The 22,738-nt window shown below is 34.7% G+C and overlaps 1 protein-coding gene and 1 pseudogene across 2 annotated transcripts in view; both read right to left on the bottom strand.

Moving 5' to 3' along the window:
• The window catches only part of PKIA (cAMP-dependent protein kinase inhibitor alpha), a 95,618-nt gene that overhangs the window by 31,706 nt on the left and 41,174 nt on the right, over nt 1-22,738 (bottom strand). The window contains exon 2 of the mRNA XM_079116023.1: nt 9,569-9,704. The gene's annotated coding sequence lies outside the window, so the exon portion shown is untranslated. The remainder of the gene's footprint in view (nt 1-9,568; nt 9,705-22,738) is intronic.
• Nucleotides 9,629-12,943, bottom strand: LOC306646844 (large ribosomal subunit protein eL33-like; annotated as a pseudogene). The gene has a single exon. The product of its transcript is annotated as a large ribosomal subunit protein eL33-like (transcript).

Below are 22,738 nucleotides of genomic sequence, written 5' to 3'. Positions count from 1 at the left end.
AGATGTTGAACATGTTTTCATATATCTGTTGATTGCTTAACTGAACCAGGAGGACATACACAACATAAATAAATCAATTTCAAGCAATGAAATAGAAGAGGTCATCAAAAGCCTACCAACAAAGAAAAGTCTGGGACCAGATGGGTTCTCAGCCGAGTTCTACAAAACCTTTAAAGAAGAGCTCATTCCAATACTTCTCAAAGTATTCTATGAAATAGAAGAGGAGGGAACCCTCCCAAACTCATTCTATGAAGCCAATATCACCCTAATACCTAAACCAGACAGAGATACATCGAGGAAAGAAAATTTCAGACCAATATCCTTAATGAACATCGACGCAAAAATTCTCAACAAAATTTTAGCAAATCGCATACAAAAATATATTAAAAAGATAGTGCACCACAATCAAGTGGGTTTTATCCCAGGGATGTAAGGTTGGTTCAACATCCGGAAATCAATAAATGTCATTCACCATATCAACACACTTAAAGTTAAGAATCACATGATAATTTTGATAGATGCCGAAAAAGCATTTAATAAAATACAGCATCCCTTCATGCTCAAAACACTAGAAAAAATTGGGGTAGTGGGAACATTCCTTAACATTGTGTAGGCCATCTACGCTAAGCCCATGGCCAATATCATTCTAAATGGTGAAAAACTGACAGCATTCCCCCTAAAAACTGGATCAAGGCAGGGATGCCCTCTTTCACCACTTCTATTCAACATCGTCCTTGAAACTCTAGCCAGAGCAATTAGACAGACCAAAGAAATTAAACGGATACGAATAGGAAAAGAAGAACTCAAACTATCCCTGCTTGCTGATGACATGATTATATATTTAGAGGAACCCGGAAATTCGACCAGAAAATTTTTAGAACTCCTAAGTGAATTCAGTGAAGTAGCAGGTTACAAGATTAATGCTCATAAATCCAATACCTTTTTATACATAAGTGATGAATCTTCGGAAAGAGAAGTTAGGAAAACTACCCCATTCACAATAGCATCGAAAAAAATAAAATACTTGGGAATCAATCTCACAAAAGAGGTGAAAGACCTCTACAATGAGAACTGCAGAACATTAAAGAAAGAAATCAAAGAAAACCTTAGAAGATGGAAAGATCTCCAATGTTCTTGGATAGGCAGAAATAATATTGTCAAAATGGCCATACTACCAAAAAGTGCTATACAGATTCAATGCAATTCCAATTAAAATCCCAATGACGTACCTTAAAAATAGAGCAAGCAATTATGAAATTCATCTGGAAGAATAAGAAACTCAGAATAGCTAAAGCAATCCTTAGCAGAAAGAGCGAAGCAGGGGGTATCGCAATACCAGATCTTCAACTCTACTACAAAGCAATAGTAACAAAAATGGCATGGTATTGGTACCAAAATAGAAAGGTAGATCAATGGTACAGAATAGAGGACATGGACACAAAGCCAAATAAATACAATTTTCTCATATTAGACAAAGGGGCCAAACATGTGCAATGGAGAAAAGATAGCCTCTTTAACAAATGGTGCTGGGAATACTGGAAATCTGTATGCAACAGAATGAAATTAAACCCCTATCTCTCACCCTGCACAAAACTCAACTCAAAATGGATCAAGGACCTTGGAATCAGACCAGAGACCCTTCATCTTATAGAAGAAAATGTAGGTCCAAATCTTCAACATGTCTGCTTAGGACCAGACTTCCTCAACAGGACTCCCATAGCATAAGAAATAAAAGCAAGAATCAACCACTGGGTTGGATTCAAACTAAAAAGCTTTCTCTCAGCAAAGGAAACTATCAGTAATGTGAAGAGAGAGCCTACAGAGTGGGAGAATATCTTTGCCACTCATACTTCAGATAGAGCGCTAATATCCTGAATCTATAAAGAACTCAAAAAACTCTACACCAAGAATACAAATAATCCAATCATCAAATGGGCTATGGAAATGAACAGACACTTCACAGATGGAGAGGTTCTTTAGGAAATTATAAAGATAATATGAAGTATCAGCTGAGTAACTGAACTTAGATCACATATTTTCATATCTATGCATCTGTATCTATATCCTTAATCTATAAACATTTATCTGTGACACATGTATGTATCATTTTATAGCAATAAAACTATATTGTCATTTTATTTATCTAAATGTTTTAATATCTAGCAACTTAAAAAATGCATAGCACAGTTTGGCTGCTATCAGTTCTAGGAATGGATTTTTAAAATTCTTAACCAAGAGTGGTTGGGAAAGATCTACACACTCATCCTTATTAAATTCTTTTTCTTTTCAGTTACTTAAACTGTATATATTCTATTGATCTTCAACAGAATCCCTTTGGTGATGTGCACTAGCCTTTTAGGTCCCTTTCTTGTATGTGAGCAAACATATCAGCTTGGTGCCTCTCCAGAGGCTGCGGAAGTCATTGGAAATGGAATCAATTAAGTATTGGTTAAAAGGCTGGTCCCTGAACCTACTTTCATTTGCTGTTTGTAATCTCTGGGGATGGTAATGGGTATGCAGAACCCACCTCCTATGATTCTCCTACATTATTGAAACTCTGAGGTAACTTTGCTGTCTATCATTTCTCAAAATTGTATGTTTAAAACACAGGGCTCACCAACTGTAATTCTTGTTTTAGGTCTATCAGTTCACACTTATTATTTTATAAACTTGTGAATTCCTAAATGTGTGAAGAGTCTACGAACTAAAATATATCCTATCTTTTGCAAAATGTCTTCTACCAAATGTTCGCATGAAATGAAAGGCAAATGTTCTCTGAGATTTTGTTTGGTGGAATGTTACAGATTTTCAAGCTTTTTAGATAAAGCTTGTACAAGCTTTTCAGATAAAGCATGTCTAAAGGTCCTAATTCTAAACAAGCCTTTGAGAGAAAGAAAAATCCTGGAAATTAATGTGTGACGGGGAGCAATAGTTAAGTAAAGTATTTTGGAGAATAAGGCAGGAGAAACTGAATGAGGCCATGCAGGTTATAGAAAGCAGTTTAATTGTTATTCTTTTTTTCCCCGCAGAGAATAATTCATATTTATTTTAAAGAACTATTCTAAGGAACAGAGTAATGACTGAGGAAGATTTCATCTTACTATCTCAAACATCAGTCTTAATAACCAGAACTCTGAATCCTAAGTGCTAAATTCTAACATTTCTGAATATAGATCTGCATGCATGTAAGATATATTTAAGGAATGTGTGGATGAAAATTCTTATTGTCAAACAGTCATGTTGGACATGTTTAAAGAATTTCTTTGGTAGAACTTGTCCAGGGAGAGAGACCATTAACAAGTTCCAGGTTTCTCCTCTTCCAGAACAGGATTCCATGTTCACCAGTAGGATGCAGTTCTGTTGAATGAGTCATAGAAGAGAACTGACTTAGTCTTGTCCCACCATATTTTCATAAAGGTTTATAAGGCAAAAAGATTATGCTGTACATATTATTCTTCAAGATTTACACTTCTTAGATTTTGCAATAAGAATTAACCTCTTCAACAAAATCTGGAGCTATACCACAGTGAGATAACTGATCCTGACTTATACTACTTTTCAAGAACCAATGGGTTAATGAGGTCTTATATGACCTAAGGATAGGATCCTATAGGATGAAGTGTCAGGAATACAGCCATTAGAAACCCTTCAACATATCAATGGTACAGAATAGAGGACATGGACACAAAGCCAAATAAATACAATTTTCTCATACTAGACAAAGGTGCCAAAAATATGCAATGGAGAAAAGATAGCCTCTTCAACAAATGGTGCTGGGAAAACTGGAAATCCATATGCAACAGAATGAAACTAAATCCCTATCTCTCACCCTGCACAAAACTCAACTCAAAATGGATCAAGGACCTCGGAATCAGACCAGAGACCCTGCATCTTATAGAAGAAAAAGTAGGTCCAAACCTTCAACTTGTCGGCTTAGGACCAGACTTCCTCAACAGGACTCCCATAGCACAAGAAATAAAAGCTAGAATCAACCACTGGGATAGATTCAAACTAAAAAGCTTTCTCTCAGCAAAGGAAACTATCAGTAATGTGAAGAGAGAGCTTACAGAGTGGGAGAATATCTTTGCCACTCATACTTCAGATAGAGTGCTAATTTCCAGAATCTATAAAGAACTCAAAAAACTCTACACCAAGAATACAAATAATCCAATCAACAAAGGGGCTAAGGAAATGAACAGACACTTCACAGAAGAAGATGTACAAGCAATCAACAGATATATGAAAACATGTTCAACATCTCTAGTAATAAGAGAAATGCAAATCAAAACTACCCTAAGATTTCATCTCACCCCAATTGGAATGGTGATTATCAAGAACACAAGCAACAATAGGTGTTGGCGAGGATGTGGGGAAAAAGGTACACTCATACATTGCTGGTGGGGTTGCAAATTAGTGCAGCCACTCTGGAAAGCAGTATGGAGATTCCTCAGAAAGCTTGGAATGGAACCACCATTTGACCCAGCTATCCCACTCCTTGGCCTATACCCAAAGGACTTAAAATCAGCATACTACAGAGATACAGCCACATCAATGTTCATAGCTGCTCAATTCACAATAGCCAGTTTGTGGAACCAACCTAGACGTCCTTCAGTTGATGAATGGATCAAGATACTGTGGCATATATATACGATGGAATATTACTCCGCCATGAAGAATGATAAAATTATGGCATTTGCAGGCAAATGGATGAAATTGGAGGATATCATGCTAAGTGAGATAAGCCAATCTCAAAAAACTAAAGGCCAAATGACCTCGCTGATAAGCGGATGAGGACATATAAGGGGGGGTAGGAGGGGTTAGGTTTAGTGTTAGGGTTAGGTTTAGGGTTAGGGATAAGGAGGGTGGTAAGAATGGAGGAAGGAAGGACTGTATAGAGGGAAAAGAGGGGTGGGAGGGGTGCGGGGGAAGGGAAAAAAATAACAGAATGAATCAAACAACATTGCCCTATGTAAATTTATAATTTTTAATTAAAATAAAAAAAGAAACCCTTCAACAAATTTCCAAATCAAAATATGTGTTTCTAACTCCTGAGAACTCACTAAGAACCTCAATGTAAAAGAAGTCATTATTTTCAGAAAAGAAAAGCTTCATGAATAGGGTAACTTGGTTTCTTCTCACCAATTATGCACAATGCACAGAACCTACTAAAAGATGGGCCATTCGGTAAAGGATGCAGTTAGCCTGGTGTGGTGGCACATGTGTATAATCCCAGAAGTTTGGAAGACTAAAGCAGGAGGATTGTGAGTTCAAAGGCCGCCTCAGCAACTCAGCGAGGCCCTACACAACTTAGTAAGACCCTGTCTCTAAATATAAAAAAAGGATTGTGAATATGGCTCAGTGATGAAGCACCCCTGGGTTCAACCCTGGGAAATGATAGTTAGTTAATCAGAGAGAATCCATATTATACAGCTATGTGGGATACAGGTATTTTTATCCCTTTTGAGTTCTTAAGTTTTTAGTTTCTATAAGGGGATGCTGCAAGGATTTGGACAGGGGCCAGTTGATAACTGAAGGAAAGAAAGATTGTGTGGGCAAGTTATTTAGGGTAGGTTTTGTCCCATTTAAAAAAGGCTGTGGAGGAATTCTCAGTATGTCTTTTAAGTCTTCACTCTATAAAACTAAGTAGAAACTAATTCAGGAAAAGTAGGATATATTGAAGTTGCATAAGTCATCAATTAACTGACATTGCAAACAAATGTACAAAGGGAACTCCTTATTTCCTTTTTTCCTAGTAAGTGGACATTGTTCAATCCAGAGACCTAAACCAGAAATATGGGAATCATACTTGATTACTTCTTTCCACACTTCTTTTATTTATTCCATTAACAAATACTGTTGTTTTTATCTCTGACATAAACCTCAAATCCCACCTTCCTCACCAGCTCCATTGTACCTAATCATGCTGTCCTCTCTGAACTGGTTCAGTCCTTCAATAGCTTCCACCAACAGCTGGATTCCAATACTTCCATAATCTTTTCCATCCTTTCCCTCAACTACATCTTACATATAATTGCAAAAATGATTTTTAAAAACTGTATCACTAATTAAAACTCTGGTGACTTTTCAATGAAGTTTGAGTACAATCTAAACTTGAAGACCTGGATGCATTCAGCCCTTACGTGACTCCCCAATCTCATACCAGCTCCTTTGCTCATATACTCTAGCAGTGATCTTCTAAGAGTGTTGAGGACCAGGGATTTTAGTGATGATGTTATCTGATTTATGCTTCTTTAGAAGACTATTCTGACTTTTGTAATTGTTTTATAGGATATGTTTAAGGATTGGAACAAGAGGGGAAGGTGGACAATCATGTAAGATTGCCTATTGCAACAACAAAGGCTTGGAGCTGGAGGACGAGAGTGAGAGATGGATTCAGATGTATTCTGAGGTCAGAGGTTGACAAGAATTTCTGATGGACAAGATATGGGAACTGAGGAAAAGTGAGGGTTTAAAGATAAAGCTAAGGTTTTTGGCTTCAGCAATTGAATGAGCTATGGAGTTGGTAAAAACAGGATCAAAAGTCACTGTACCCCATAAAATTGTACAATTAAAATAAATAATAAGAAGAATGCTAATACTTAGAAGACATTCAAAAGTTCATTTTATTCTTGGGAGCTGGGAATATACCAAAAAAGAAGAAAAGAATCTCTTAATGTACTTGACATTCTTACTGTATGATGAACAACAGGTGACAATCCCACCAGTGAGCATCTCAATCCCAGTATTGTCTCTATTGCAAATTAAATCTTTTACAATAAATTTTTATCCAAGTTTTTTTCTCAGAAAAAAAAAAACTGGAATGAAAGTGATAGATAAAACTAAAATCTTTGGTTTAAAGAATATAAAAATCATTTACAGTTAAAAAGAAAGTTACATAGAAATAAATCTAAATAAAGATGTGTAAGACATTTTTAGAGAAAACTACAAAACTGTACTGAAAGAGAGAAATAAGGAACAAAATAAATGCAGAGATAAACCTTGTTTCTGTATAGAAAGACTCACTAGAATGATGGAAATTCTAATTTTATGTGAGCATTGACTATAATTTCAATCAAAATATTTAACAGAGGTTTTGTGGAACTGTTAATTCTGAAATTTATATGAATGGTCAAATGACCAAGAAGAGCCTAAACACTCATTAAGGATATTAATGTAGGATTTGCTTATCAACTATAAAATTATTATAAAGCTATATTACATTGAGTGTAGTGTTATTTCAAAGTAGTCAAACAGACTCATGAAACAGAATAAGGAGCCTAGAGATGTATCATACCATATTTGGAAACTTGAAATTCAGAGATATTATTGAAGATTACTGGAATAAAGTAAGTAGTCCTAGAAAAATTAGTTATTCATAAAATTGGATCAAATATGCAAATCAACCCCTTTTTTGCCTTTCATAGTTTATTATCTGTAATAATTTGTTTTACTTAATTATTCATGCACAATGAAATATTTCTAATTAATAAACATCAGTTAAAGAAAGGAAGTTTTATTTTGTTTACTCAAGAGGGAATGTTGACTTTTATTTCTTTTATTAGTGTATTATAGTTGTACATAATAGATTCATTTTGACAAAATCATGCATGGAATTTAATTTACTCCATTTCACCCCAGTTCTCCCCCTTTCCCTTCCTTCCTCCCTCCTTCTGTTCCCCTTCTTCTACTCTTATTTGTCTTCCTTTCACTCATTTATTTATTATACAAATCAATTCTTGGTAAATTAATATCTTAACTAAAAAAATACACTAAAATTTCTAGGACAAAATTTACAATGATATTTTTATAACATTATGGTAGAAAAGGACATTTAGAGTAAGATGGAAAGGTATAAACCTCTAAAGATAACTTCGATTTCATAAAAATTAGTACCTGCTGTTTATTCAAAGACAATATTTAAAAATATTGTCTGGAAGAAGTTATTTATATCATGCATTACTATAAAAGCTTAATTTACCTATATTTAAAGAAGAATGAGAGTGAAAAGGGCAGAAGATAGAGGGATAGAATATATTATCCATAATTTCACAAAATAGTTCTGTTGTAACTGCATTATGCTAAATTTACACTTCTTTCTTTAGGTAAATAGTTTTTGTTCTCCCTTGGAACTGCAGAAGATAGAAACAGCAGTTAACAGACAAATAGCTGTTGCAGTACTATGGCTGTACTCCATGTGGAAATAAGAATTTTAGAAGCTAGTGTTTCTGAAATTGCCCTTAATCATATCATAAAAATGCTTGAAAAACATGTTTGCAAATCATATAGTTTAGATGTTTATCAGGGGGATTTTTTACACGTATTCGAGTCATTTGATAGTGAGTCTAATGTAAGTGTTTTGCTTAAATGTGAAGAATGTTATGTAAAATTATTAAAAATCAACCAGAAGGCTGGGGCTGTAGCTTAGTGGCAAAGCATTTGCCTAGCACATGTGAGGCACTGGGTAACACATAAAAATAAACCAATAAAATAAAAGTATTCTGTCCACATGCAACTATTAAAAAGTTTTTAAAAAATCAATTGGAAAACCAGATACATTGTCAGCTTCATCAGTAGTCTCAGATCCAAGCATTCATGTCATGTATATTTCTGCCATAGACTTTGGCAAATATGGAGTCTACATTGGTCTTTTAAGTATCCCTAGAACTAGGAGGACCCATTCATTCATTCAGCAAATTTTCTGCTTATAATCCATGTGTCAGTTACAGTGCTGAGTCCTGAGACTTAAGTCAACACACAAGGCAATACAAGGGCAGGTGCTTTTTCTACCATGTTAAGTTTTTTCCATCCATCCATCCATCCATCCATCCATCCATCCTTCATCATATGTCTTTGTTTTGAGTATCAACTAGAGGGCAAGTGCTATGCTAAATACTGAGTGCCTAACTTTAAATGAGAAAACTAGCACCTGATTTTGATGCCACTACTGTCTTTTGTTTTGCCATAGAGAGGGAAGGTCCTTTGCTATAAATTTTAATCTCAAAATGCAATTGAAAAATGAAAAGAAAATTGTCAGTGGGACTCTGACTTGCATAGGTAAATACAACAGAGTTCCTCTTTCACACGTCTCATCCTTCTCCCTTCCACCTTCCTATATGCACTCATTTGCACATAGACCAAGGCTAGATGTGCTCCAACAAGAAACAAGCTGATTTTCTCACACCATTGACAGGGGCTATTCCTGATTTAGAAGACTTGGTGCCATCATCGCCTTAATTTTGATAAGCAACTAAAGGGTCATGTTTACAACCTATGAAAATGATTTATCTTAGGAGAAAATACCAAAAGGTTTAATCTGCTGCTTCACATGCATAAGCTCCTGGGATTAGACCACAGGGATCACTATGTGTACTTAGTAACACTGAGCTGAAAATGGAAAAAAACATTATGCTGTTATTGTCTTCCCTTTTCTCCAAGGTATTCTCTGATAAACACCTCTACCTCCAAGGGAATTGCGAGTAACTTCTTTGTAGGGCAGATGAGATATCCAAACAGCTATCAGCACATTTAATTTAAAATGACTGAATTTGTGAAGTTTCAGAGTTCCTACCTGATTGGAAACCTTCTTGTTCTTAATTCATTGATCCTTCTATTTTTTTTTTTTTTCCCCTTTCGGAGATGACCTTTGAACTTCTATTAAAAATTCCTTCTTTGAGGAAACCAGTCCTTCCCAGAAAATCAGGCAACTGAAATGGAGACAGCAAGGGAAACAGAAATTATCTACACATATAGACTTCACTTTTTAACAGTTTTAAGTAAATGTCCAAGCATACCTTTCATTAACAGTAGAATAACTTAACCAGATGCATGACTTATAAATTGAAGTACTCATAAAGCAATATGTGACAAACATTTGACAAAAATATAGGATGCGAAGACAAGCAAAGACTTCCTAAATGACCATTATCCTTTGTTAGTTAACAAAACTCACCTCCTTTCTTCAGTCTTCACCTAGACTTCTTTTCATGAGTCTCCACTTAGATTTCTAGGAAATGATTTGACTAAACTTAAATTTTGTAAATAAACATGGGCACTTGTCAAAGGATATTTCACAGATACCTTTCATGTCTTTTTAAGCTCTGCCATACACAAAACTGTGTGTGTGTGTGTGTGTGTGTGTGTGTGTGTGTGTGGTCCTTTCTGTGACGGGTCGGTGGGGATAGAATAAATTTGTTGACTGCTAGTCAGGGATTTAGGAAACTGGATATTAGGATAAAAGGAAAGAGAGGCAAATGAAGCACATGAAGCCCTGAGACTGGGATTCCAAAACAATAGCAGTTTCCTAAGTGAATAAGGGAACGATTTTCTCAAATTGTAGTCACACCTGTTATAGACCATCTGTCCATAAATTTCAAGGATCATTAATGGAACACTGTTCAGATCCATCTATAAGCTTGTGTGGATTAAGCCATATCTGGAGCCATTAGGTAGGGAAGCCTCTCTTTTGGGAACTCCGGGGCAGAATTCCCCAGTTTAAGAATGCCTGAATCATGCTGGCACCCTGACCTAGCTCACAGCTCCAAGTTCAAACACAGCCCTAGAGTGGGATTAACTCACCAAGAACCAAATGCCAAATTACCTTTTTTCTGCAAGACCCCTGCTACATTGAGAAGCGAGCATGGAAATAAGACTCCTCCTACACTGGAACTTTATAACTACTGAACCCTTTGATCTGTACCACAATCCAGGGCTTTCTCTTTGTTAGATCCAGATGATCCTTCTGGTCAACTCAACCGGTCATGCCCCTGCTTTAAAAATATTCCTGCCTTTTTGTCTTTATTCATTTATTTGTTTATTTTTACTGCAAACTGGTTTATTGCACAATATTTAGCACATCTTTGAAATCTAAAAACTTTTTTAAAAAAGTGTTTTAGCTGTATATGGACACAGTAACATTTTTATGTGGTGCTGAGAACCAACCCAGTGCCTCACACATGCTAGGCAAGCACTTCACCACTGAATCAAAACCCCAGCCCCTGAAATTTAAAACATCTGAAGCCCTGCTTATTTTCATAGTTTGCTAAATCACTTCAGACCTGCACTATACATTAAAACATGAAACCAAGTAAAGCTATCTGTCCAGGCACTGTTTTATTCTGAAGTAGAATCATGTAGCTCATGTAGCATTAAGTTAACATTTTCAGCTTGCATTACACCACCAATCAAGTAATATATAATCGTTTGTTCACAAATCCCAAGAATAGTTCATCTCAGCCCACCTGAAAGCACTAACAAATCTATCATCAATATATAATTTCCACTGAAATTATTCCCAGTTCCATTTCACTCATAAGCTTCCCAAACAATCTATACTGAACTAGTATGAGTTATTACAAAGCTTTTTTTGTGGGGGTGGGTAATACAGTCTCATGCTTTCATGAACTCTACCACTAAACTACATACCCAGCTTTTTTGAGATAATTTTATGTTACTTTCACTTGTCTAATGAGTAAGTCACCTTCCCACTTGTCCCAAAGCATATTTATTTCCTCCAAAATGCGTGTCTATTAAGATACTCACATTACTTTCTAAATCTCTGAAACTGCCCCATACTGTCCATCACATATAGCCCTCTGAATTCCTTGTACTTTGAAAATGCTGGACAACCTCCACCATTTTAAGTATATAGCAAACCAATTGAAGTCAGTTAAATTTTTGAGCCACTGAACAACAACAACAAAAAAAAAATACAAGAGCCCAAATCCCATTTTTATTTATTTTCCATTAGTTTAAATCCTCGAGGGGTATAGCATCACATGGATTCTGTGTTCAATGGCCTTAGCAGGAAGGTCGCTTTGGAATTTGGCCCAAACCACGCCATTGTTTCCGTGGGCAGGAGTTACCTTTCCCCAGATTACTCTGGTTTTGTTTTGTTTGCCACTAGGAGTCACTGTGTTGTTTTCTGCTTTATACACACATAAGCACATCTCTTGCCAAAGTAGAACTCGGTTTCATCTCTATCATAAATACCTTCAATTTTTAGAAGAGCTGTGTGCTCCCTTTGGTTCTGGAGACCCCACTTATAGCCAGCAAAAGTGGCTTTGCACCACAGCCTTCCAAGCATATTTGCCTTTTAGATGTCCTGTTCCCAGCAGGCCTCCACAGACTCCAAGAGGGCAGAAAGAGCTTTATTTTCTGATACATTACTTTCATAGCTTTTGTTTCATAACCAACCCAACTCTCTGATGGGTACCTATTCCCTCATGTGGGTGAGAGAACACATTCTCTCTCCCTCTCTTCACTCACAGGGCATTCTTATATAAATTATTCCTTTTTGTAAGGTCATGTTTTCTCCCATCTGTTTCAATATATTAGGATCTAGGAAGAGCAACATAAACTGACCAATGCCTTGGTTACCTATACCATGGTATGTAAGAGGTGGTGCATTGTAGGAAGCAAGAAATACTTTGAGATTATCTTAGGTTGAGTTTTACCACAAACAGAACCTGTGATAAGAATACAAAATGTTCATCTGGGAAGTAGTCCCAGGAAATTCAGGAGTAGAATGAGAATTGAGAATAGAGGCATTGAAGAAAGGTAATAGTCATGTTAGTGAGCAGGTTATTTCTGTCAGTAAATGTTAGTCCTTCCAAGGAGTTCTGTGAGACTCTGTAGAACATGCCTTAGACTTATCCCAATCAATGTGTGAGAAAGCTGATGGACCTATACTACCGAATCCCATTGAATTGGTGGAAAAGCTACACAGATACATGAACTCCTGAAAATTCTGATCTGCCCCAACATAGATAGTTGCAGGTAAAATAATTCTAACACTATACACTGAAATGATGAGTGCTGGGTAACATGGGTGGGGCACTGACAGCACCAGATATGATGGGTGGCAGTAGTGTGACTAGTGATTGACTTCCAAGTCCAAATGGAAAACCTTAATTTCTAAGTTAATGGTTTTCCTTCCATATATGTAAGCACTAATTTCCCCTATTAAACCAGATGTGGGATTCTAATTCCCTAATCTGGAAAACTGTCATTATGTTTGATAGAATCCTAGTGAAGAAGGAAGCAATTAAAATTTCAAGTTGACCGTTCATTCACTAATTTACTCAACATACATTTAATGAACTATGAATGTCTGCCATGAATTAAGCTAGATACTCCTACTAAAATCATTATTTTACCATCTAGGATTCATTTTGTTGGGGCATCCAGATAAGTAAATCCATAAATTACAGTACAAACTAGTACAGAGTTGTAAGGGAAGACACAGAACTTTAATTCACTAATTCACTGTAAGATAGTAGTAAACGATGAATAATAACACATCTTCCTTTAGAAGGCAGTACTGGAGTTGAATATGTAATAGGAAGGAGGGGTGAGTTTTTGAGATAGAAGAAAAAATTATAATGGCAAGAACAAGAATGGTTAGATACAGAACACAAAAGAATGTCACATACAACCAGTATAAAAATTATGCAGATGTCTGGGCTGTAGTACAATATTAAAGTACTTAGTATGTGTAAGCTCCTTGATTCTATCCCCAGTGATGGGGGAGGAGGAGTGCTCAAAGGGATGTGTAAATATCAAAGACAATGGGGTGGATGGTAGCAGTCAGGTATGATAAAGATGTGGGATTAAATTCTTAGGAAGATGAGCAGCCATTAATTGAGTTAGCTATTATTTGAAGTTAGAAGAGAGAGGATTTGATTTGCATAATATGATCAGGGTGGGTTAAAGATTTTGTCCGCTTTAAAAAGATCACTTTGGAAATACTGTGGCTGCATGGTTGTAAAAGAGTGGTTGCAATGCTGGATTCAGAATGATTAGTCCATTAACATAAATCAAATGAGAAAATGGATAATGAAGTTCATGACTAACAAATTCTTTTCTTTCAATACTAGAAAAATATTATACCAACATTTCTAACCTCCATTTTTTCAGATCAGATTTTTATTGTCATTTGAAATGTTTTTTTCTCTATAATCAAGGCATTATTTCTTTCTGTCTGATTTTCAGATATTTTCTTGTCGTTATTCTTCAGAAGTTTAATTACAACATATTGGCACAGATATCTGTGTATATATTCTATTTAGGGTTTTCTCAGGTTCTTGAATCTATGGGTTATTTATTTGCTAAATATTGGAACTTTTCAGTCATTATTTCTTCAAATGCTATTTTAGTCTCACTCTGTTTTCATTTTGAAATATTGATGACATGATCATTAGCTCCTTTCATTGTTCCACAGGTTCTTGAGATCCTAACTTACCCCTACTAAGTTTAGTTTTCTCTGTTTTTCATATTTGGTAAATTCTATTATCTGTCATCAAGTTTGCTGATTCTTTGATGATTCAACTCTTGAGTCTTCCCAAAGAACCTTTTATTTTGGTTATTATATTTTCTATTTTGATCATTTCCACTAATTTGTCTAACCTCTATTTCTTTGCTTATATTTTTCCATGTATTTCAAGAAATATATAATTGCTTGTTGAAACATTTATGTGATAGTTTATTTAAAAATCCTTGTCAGAACATTCTAACACTTGATTTATTTAGTGTTGGTGTATGCATATTGCCTTTTTTATTCACTTTGTGATTTTCTGGATTTTGGTATCATGAGTAATTTTCAATTTTATTTTGAACACTGAGTATTTAATAAGTCTGAGTCTTAATATATTTTATTATTATTACTTTATTTTAGCAGGAACTCTTTCTGTATTGAGGTGTAATGTGAATGCTAGATGAAGAGAAGGTACAGTTTTTTACCGGGCCCTACTGACACCACCTCAGCAAAAGTGTGTCACTGACTCACACTGACTTACTGCAGGCACATGGGAAAACGTTCAGCTCTCCCTTTGACCTTGCTGATACCTTCCCAAAGGAAGTAATAAAAACTCTTGTTGCCTTGGAATAGAGACTGTTTCTTAATAGGCTCCCTGACACCAGAGGGAGGACAAGTGAAGCAACAAAGGGTTTTTTTCATACCTCCACATTCCATCTGGTTGATTTGAGGTAGGTAGTAGCTCAGGTCTCCAATGGGTACCACTGACACCAGATGTTGTGGGACAGTGGAGTGCCTACTCTCTCCAACCTGCCATGTCTCCTCATCAATGTCAAGTAAAGGAAGCTAATACTCCACGACTTGGTGGGGACAAAATGTCAGCCCTATCTGGCACCACCTCTTTAGGTGACCTTCTTCATGCATGGGGCTGGAAGCTTAGCTCACCACTAGACATTGAAATAACTCCGGCAAGAAGATTGGAATACTACCTGCTTTTGGAGGACAGAAGTGGGATGGTGTGGAAGAGCAACTCCTTATTTGGTTTCACTGAAGTTAAGGCACAGAGGATGGGTACAATACAATTTTCCATTAGTGCTTGGCTGGAGTAGTGCATGTATTGCCAAAATGGTTTTCTGTTGTTAACAATCCCTTTCCTCATATTTGTCTTGGAGGAACAGTTTTATCTTGGAATTTTTTTTTTTTTTTTTTTTTTTGTATCTGTTGGTGGTTATAGTCTGGGACATCTAGGAGGCAATAAGGAAACAAAGACTTCATTGCCATAGCATTCCTCAAGTTCCAAGGTCTTTAGTGATTTACACCTTACACTGTTTCCTATGCTTTCTGTTGTTGCTTGTTTTAAAAAATTTTTTACTTCTATACATTAAATTTAGCACTTTAGTTATAATTGTAAAGACCTGAGAAAAATGGGATTACTTGAGTTTGTCAAAACCAGAAGTGTGGAGGTTTACTGATCTTAAAAAGTGCTGCTGGCCATAAATTGAAGTTTGATGATATAAACTTTAGGAATGATTCTGTTACAGAATATGGCTTTTCAAGGTAGCACAGGAATCAATCGAAAGAGTTTCTCAAGGACTATCAAAATTATTAATTTGAGTTTCACACTTTTGAAGTTAAGTGATCTCTTCAAAGTAAAATGTACACATAAGCAAGGAAATAAGACTAAGATGATCCATTTGTAATGAATTAGTGTTGGATACATCAAAATAAATTAGATGCTTGGCCTAATATAGATATGCATGGCTATATATACAAATATTTATAGATCTGTATATGTATGAGGTTTGTCAGCTTGGCCCAGTCAGTTGAGAGATCTAGAAAGAATTTCACTCCAGTAGAAATGAATATACCTAATACTCAGATCTTGATGTGTAATACCATTCCCCAAAAAATGAAATAGAACTTCTTGGAGAAATGGTCAATTCTAGGACTGGGACTAGAAATATAAAAGGTGAGTCTAGACATGTTATAATCCAAAAAATTAAGGAGGTGATTAAAAATAAATAAACCCACATCAAGTCATGTCAAAGTAGCATATCAATCAACTGAAAGAGTTTGCAATGACTGAACTGGACCTCTTTGAGCAAGATAAATAAAGGATTAGTATAATATAACCCAAAGTCTGAATTAAAAGCCCATGAATTTTCACTGATATAAATGATTAATTAAAAATATATGGGAATTTAATGCTATTCCTATTAAAATCCCAATAACATTCTTCATAGAACTAGAAAAAGCATTTGGAAAATTAAGAGACCCAGAATAGCTAAAGCAATACTTAACAAGAAAAGTGAAGCAGGAGGCATCATAATACCAGACCTCAAACTATACTACAGAGCTATAGTAATAAAAAACAGCATGGTATTTGCACCAAAACAGGCATGTAGTCCAATGGTACAGAATAGAAGACACAGAGACAAACCCATATAAATACAGTTATCTCATACTAGACAAAGGTGCCAAAAACATTCACTGGAGAAAAGATAGCCTATTCAACAAATGTTGCTGGGAAAAATGGAAAGCCACATATAACACAATGAAATTAAACCTTTATCTCTTACCCTGCACAAAACTCAACTCAAAGTGGATCAAAGACTTATGCACTAGAACAGAGACCCTATGTCTACTAGAAGAAAAAGTAGGCCCAAATATTTACCATCTTGCCCTAAGAACTGACTTCCTTAACAAGACCCCTAAAGAACAAGAAGTAAAATCAAGAATTAATAAATGGGATGGATTCAAACTAAAAGTTTCTTCTCAGCAAAGGAAACAATCAATAATGTGAAGAGAAAGCCTACAGATTGGGAGAAAATCTTTACCACATGCACCTCAGATAAAGCATTAATCTCCAAGATATATAAAGAACTCAAAACAAAACAAAACAAAACAAAACAAAAGAAAACAAAACAAAAAACCAAATAACCCAACCAATAAATGGGCTAAGGAACTGAAGAGACACTTGACAGAAGAAGATATATAATTTATCAACAAATATATGGAAAAATGTTCAACATCTCTAGCAATTAGAGAAATGCAAATCAAAACTAAGATTTCATCTCACTCCAGTCAGCATGGCAATTACCAAGAATACAAGCAACAATAAATGCTGGCAAAGATGTGGGGGAAAAACCACACTGATACATTGCTGGTGGGAATGCAAAATGGTACAACCATTATGGAAGAGAGTATGGAAATTCCTCAGAAAACTTGGAATGGAACCACTATTTGACCCAGTTATTCTACTCCTCAGTTTATACCCAATGGACTTAAAATCAACATACTACAGTGATGCAGCCACATTAATGTTTATAGCAGCTCAACTCACAATAGCTAAACTATGGAACCAACCTAGGTGCCCTTCAACAGATGAATGGATAAATAAAATGTAGTTCATATGCACAATGGAATATTACTCAGCTTTAAAGAAGAATGAAATTATGGCATTTGCTGAGAAGATCATGCTAAGCGAAATAAGCTAAACCCAAAGGTCAAATGTTTTCTCTGATATATGAATGCTAATTCACAATGGGGAGGGTAGGAAAGAATAGAGTTACTTTGGATTAGGTATAGGGGATTTAAGGGAGGGGAAGAGGTATGGGGGTAGGAAGGATAATAGAGTGAAACAGACATTACTACCTCATGTATATGTATGACTGCATGACTGATGTGATCCTACAATATGTACAATCAGAAAAATGAGAAATTATACTCCATTTATGTATGATTTATCAAAATGTATAAATGCATTCTACTGTCATGTACAACTAAGTAGAACAAAAGTTTAAAAATTTTTTTAAAAATACATGGGAAACAGACAAGTCTCCAGAGAAGAATTCCAAATAGTTTAAGTAGCTACTCTATTCTGAGGGGGAACATAATTTCCCTCTCCTTAGTTGAGTGCTGAACATAATGACTTCTTTCTAAAGGGGGAAAAGAGAGTAATTTTATAATGCACAGAGCTGATGACCACTATTAAGCTTAGTGATCAAGGTTGCTCACATAAGCAGTCATGCATTACAAGTCACACTGATCATATGTGTCCTTGATGTGATATGACGACGGCCCTTTACCTCTGTGGTCTTCCTCTTTCAATTCTGTAATCCAACTCTTATCATGAGAAAAGTATCAAATTCCAATAGTAGAGCAGTTTACAAAATACCTGACAATAATTATTCAAAATTGTTAAGGTCGACAAAAATAAATTTGAGAAACTTACAACCAAGGGAAACTGAAGAAGATGTGACAACTAATATAATGTGATATACTGATGGAACCCTGGAACATTTGGTAAAATCTAAGGAAAAATCCACATCTCCAACCCTATTTCGTATTTTATTGCTGAGTTGCTTAGCAACTTGCTTTTACTGATACTGGCTTCAAACTCATGATCCTCCTGCCTCAGCCTCCTGAGTCACTGGGATTACAAGCATGCACCACTGTGCCCAACCTAAGTTTTTAAAAATAAAGAAAAATGGGTATAGTATAGAATGGAAAATCTGTACTATCTTCTCTTACTTTCTGTAAAATTAAAACTGTTCTAAAAATAAAATCTATTTAAGAGTCAAGTATTGTTCTTTTATAATTATGTTTCTGTACTCCCTAATGAATATGTAAATTTGCTTTACCTTACTGATATTAATACTAATAAAAAACTTAGTGACTCCAATTCAATAAGAAATAATTCTTGATATCAATTTTTTGGAAGAAACTTCCAAATAAATCAATTGTTTTTGAATGCTGAATTTCTGTTGATAGTTTGACCTGATATGTGATTGTGCTATCAGCATGATTTTATTTTAAAGGACAGTGATTATCATAAACATTGTAATAGGCAATGTCTAATGAATGCTGAAATATTAATTCAAGATGCAGTAATACTTTACCTAATGTATTTTATGCTATCAAAATGATGTAATGTTATTTCATTCTATAAAGGTTTCACTTTTCTACATATTCTACTCATCTTTAAAAAAAATCACAAGGAAAGGATATGATAGGATAGCATTATCGTGAATTTAAATTGGACACTCACTTTGTCAGCACTCCTGGTTGCTGATGATGCTGGCACATTACTTTTATAAATCCCTTCCATGACAATATCCAAATCTCCACAAGAGATATCTTTGACACAGTAGGTGCCTAACAGCCATATGACATACAGCTTTGTAGCTAAATTTATGAAGCATTTTACCCAAAGGTATAGAAAAGGTCATTTCCCTATCTGCCTTTTGCTACTCAAAGTTCACTCACCATCTACTTTTTAATCACCCTCAGAAATGTCCCAAAAATATAGACTATGTATTTATAGATAAATATTTTATCTTTAATATACTTCATTATTTTATTGGTACAAATATGAAAATCATCAGGGAATTTTGTGTTTAACATTTAAAAATAATTAAAGTAAGTTAGTCATTACATTTTTCTTTTGTATTTTTCAGAACAGAGCAATTCCTCATAGACTGCCCCTGGGAACATATGTCAGCTGGCCATTTTTTCCCTGCTCCATTTACTCATCTCTTCTACTATATCATATTTATTTTTCTCAAAAGTTGTGGACTCACAGACTTATGTAAAGTCAAGAGTTAAATAATAATAAAAAAGTAGCCTGGCATGGTGGTGTATTCCTATTATGTCAGTGATTCTGGAGGCTGAAGTAGCAGGATTTCAAGTTCAAGGCCAGCCGGTGCAATTTACTGACATCCTGTCTCAAAGGTAAAATAAAAAGTGCTGGGATATAACTCAGAGATAGTGAGCCCCTTGGTCTAGTCCCTATTATCAATTATAATAATAAAATAATAAAATTACTAACTGTATATTAAATGTGTGCTTTGTACCTGGTTCTGCAAAAGAAACTCTTTTCATTTTAAATCAGACAAATCTTCAAAATAACCCTTCTGATTAATCTCTATTTTACAGATGAAAATAATAAAACTAAGAGATTATTTGCCTAAAGTAAGATGGTCCCCAAACCACAGAACTAGAATTAGTTACAACCGTAGACTTTACAGTGGCAGAGTGTGTGCTCTTAATCAAAGTAAGTGAGTTTATCTCTTTGTATGTGTGTGAAGAGAGAAACTTTAATAGAGAATTTCTGAGAAATGGAAAGAATATTTCCAGGCATCCATTAACCAGTAATCAGGAACTCCTACCTATGCAAATAATTGTTCATCATATGGCTGAATAGTAAGGATTTCTCAAGTTTGAACTAAGAAATCAAAAAACTTCTAGAAGTTGAGTCCATATTTTATCTTATATAAGATCCTTGTAATAAAAGGCCAAATTATAATTCAGGAACTAAAGGGTTCTTAAAATATTAGATGTGTTCGTATCAGCAAGTTTTCATAATGTGGATAATAAGAGGATTAAGAAATTGGCAAATATACTTACAGACTCATTTGTTATCATTTCTGGGAAGGGAAAGATAAATGAGAATGGAATGGCTAGTAAATTTAGGTAGTTTGCTCAGTCTCCATTCCAGGAAAAATATGGCCAAAAAAAAAAAGACAGAAAAAAACTTGGAATGATCCTTTTAACACAAGAGGATACAGGTTTTCTAAACAAAATAACTTGGAAGTGTGAACTGTCAAAGTAAGCCTAATCCTCTCTCATACTGGATTGCTTACTTAAAAGTATGAAATTAATATATTAATCAGAAAGTCTTAGAAAAAAGGAGGTAGAAAAAGCTTCTTTAATACTCTTACAAAGCAAAATTATAAAAAGAATCATATTAAAGCATATTTTGAAACAAAAATTTCATTAAAATATTTAGCTCAGTGTTACAGAACTTTAATATTTAATTTCATTTTAATTTAAATATTGATACGTTTACATAATTGTTACAAGATAGACAGTTTTATTCACTAACCATTATTCTATTTTGCTGTTGTCTTTAGAATTTTAATGTGTAATTTGCTCCAAAGTGGATATAATTTACTAGATCATTTCCCTATTGTTGGCAACTAAAGTTGTTTCCCATTTTTTGCTATTATAAGTGATAGAACATGAACACCTTTTATTATTTTCTAAATATAAATTATTTTTAGAGATTTCCAAAATTAAAATAGATGTACAAGAAGTTATGAACACTTTTATCTTACTAGACATTGCTAAGGAATTCCTTTTCAAGTAATCAAACAAAATTAGATCCTGAAGAACTTTGCCAACATCTTATTTTTTTATTTTGATAAGTTGATAAACTAGAACCTCATATTCCATTTCTTTGAATTTTTTTTTAATAACTGTTACGTGTGTGTGTGTGTGTGTGTGTGTGTGTGTGTGTGTGTGTATCTCACTCTTTTCTACTTCTTTTTGTAACTTACGTACAGGTAGCTGGAGAAAAACAGGGCAGGGAAAATTTGCATTCCAAAAAATCAATGATTGCCCACCTCAAATGGGCTTTCAAGATTAAGAATATTGCTCTGACTCACAGTAAATTCTTTCTCATTCCCCTTAAAGATGATTTTTTTTCATAAACCTTCCATACTCTCCTCAAATTTCTCTCTATCCTCTTAGTTTCCTTTCTCTCAGCTAATGACTTGCCTCAGATCTCATTAAGAAAACAGAAACTGGTAAATGACCCACTGTCAAATCCACTAATTTATTTACATCTTCTCTCATCTTTGAATTTCCTTTTATTATAAGAGTTAAAAAGTCACTTCTATGGCACATAGTCAGTTTTCCATTTGTTCTCATTTTATCAAGAACTTCAAAACTTTGAATTTCTACAACTCATCTACTCCTTATGAATTTTTCCCATCAAAATATAAACTTATACTAGACTGGTAACTCCTTAAAATACTAGAACGTAGTCATGCAACATGAAACTTTTCATTCATCTTCATAAATATCCATTATCCAATTCACAGGTAATTAAAATTGTTATTTTCATATATTGTTTCCACTACTTCATGTTCCATTTAATGCACTTCTGTCTGACTTACCCATCCTAACATGTTTATCCACTGCTCTGAAACTTTACCTATGCAGGACATCAGTCATCCCCATGTCACCAAAACTAGTGGAAGCTTTTTGTCCTCATATTTCTAGGCTGCCTCCTTCTACAAAAAAGAAAATAAAATAACAAAACACAAATTGTTTTTATGCTTCTATGCTTTTACACTTTCACAATCTTCTACCTCAGTATATTTTACTGCCACCCCTTAATCTAATTTCTAAATATTCTACTAGCTTATTTACCTTGAATTAAATTATTTAATTCAAAAGACCAGAAAGCAGTAGAACATTTTGTATTGAATATGAACCATTAAGTCATATATTAGCAACTATGTATGACTGATTGATTCTATTGAATGAATGTTTTTTTTATTACTCTTGTCTTTCAAAAGAGAAATATTCTTCTTGTAGTGTTCATCATTTTTTCCTGTTCTTGCTTACATTTATTTATTTGTTCCGCACGTTTCCTGAGAATCCTTTCTTGAAAGAATGCTTTCTTGAAAACTTTGGAAG

Source organism: Sciurus vulgaris (genome assembly GCF_902686455.1).
Source record: "Sciurus vulgaris genome assembly, chromosome: 1".
NCBI classification, from domain to species: Eukaryota; Metazoa; Chordata; class Mammalia; order Rodentia; family Sciuridae; genus Sciurus; species Sciurus vulgaris.
This window is presented reverse-complemented; position numbering and strand designations above follow the sequence as displayed.